Here is a 756-nt window from a genome sequence, read left to right as displayed (position 1 = left end):
ATCAAATGAAAAATTGTGTGTTTGATTGGTCCAGATGCTACACTGCGCTTGCATTTGTTGTGGAAAAAAACAAGGAAAGTGTGTCCAGCTGAATTAATTTAGTATTTTGTTAGATGGGTAGACAAAAAAGCTTAGTTTACTGCGGCAGCTGTCGCATGACGGCCTCCTCGTGTGAAGACCGAAGAGTGTAAAGACCATCGACGCTACCGTGCGACTCCACCGAGCAGGGACACCGGCAAAGGATAAGTATCACAGGAGCTGCTGAAACAGTTCGACTCCGCCATCATTGAATCTGTCCTCTGCACTTCTATAACTGTCTGGTTCAGCTCAGCTACCAAATCTGACCTCAGAAGACTACAGAGGGTAGTCCGGACTGCTGAGCGAATCATTGGTACAACTCTCCCTTCTCTCCAAGAACTGTACTCATCCAGAGTGAGCAAAAGGGCTGGCAGAATCACTCTGGACCCCTCACATCCAGCACACTCCCTCTTTGAACTGTTGCCATCGACGCTACAGAGCTCTGAGCACCAGAACGGCCAGACACAGGAACAGTTTCTTCCCTCAGGCAATCCATCTCATGAAGACTTGACAATAATTGTGGAACACACAGTATTTATTCACTCATACACTTATTTATCTAACACACATACTCAGTCTACATCTCAATTTGCACATAATATACCTGTACATACAACTGTCTATTTGTCACGAATCCGGTCCGTGGGTGTCGATTTGTATATTTTTATTCCTTATTTA

Source organism: Sinocyclocheilus grahami, unplaced genomic scaffold (assembly GCF_001515645.1).
Source record: "Sinocyclocheilus grahami isolate Dianchi unplaced genomic scaffold, SAMN03320097.WGS_v1.1 scaffold1743.1, whole genome shotgun sequence".
NCBI classification, from domain to species: domain Eukaryota; kingdom Metazoa; phylum Chordata; class Actinopteri; order Cypriniformes; family Cyprinidae; genus Sinocyclocheilus; species Sinocyclocheilus grahami.
The sequence above is the reverse complement of the archived record's forward strand: the minus strand, read 5'-3'. Positions refer to the sequence as shown.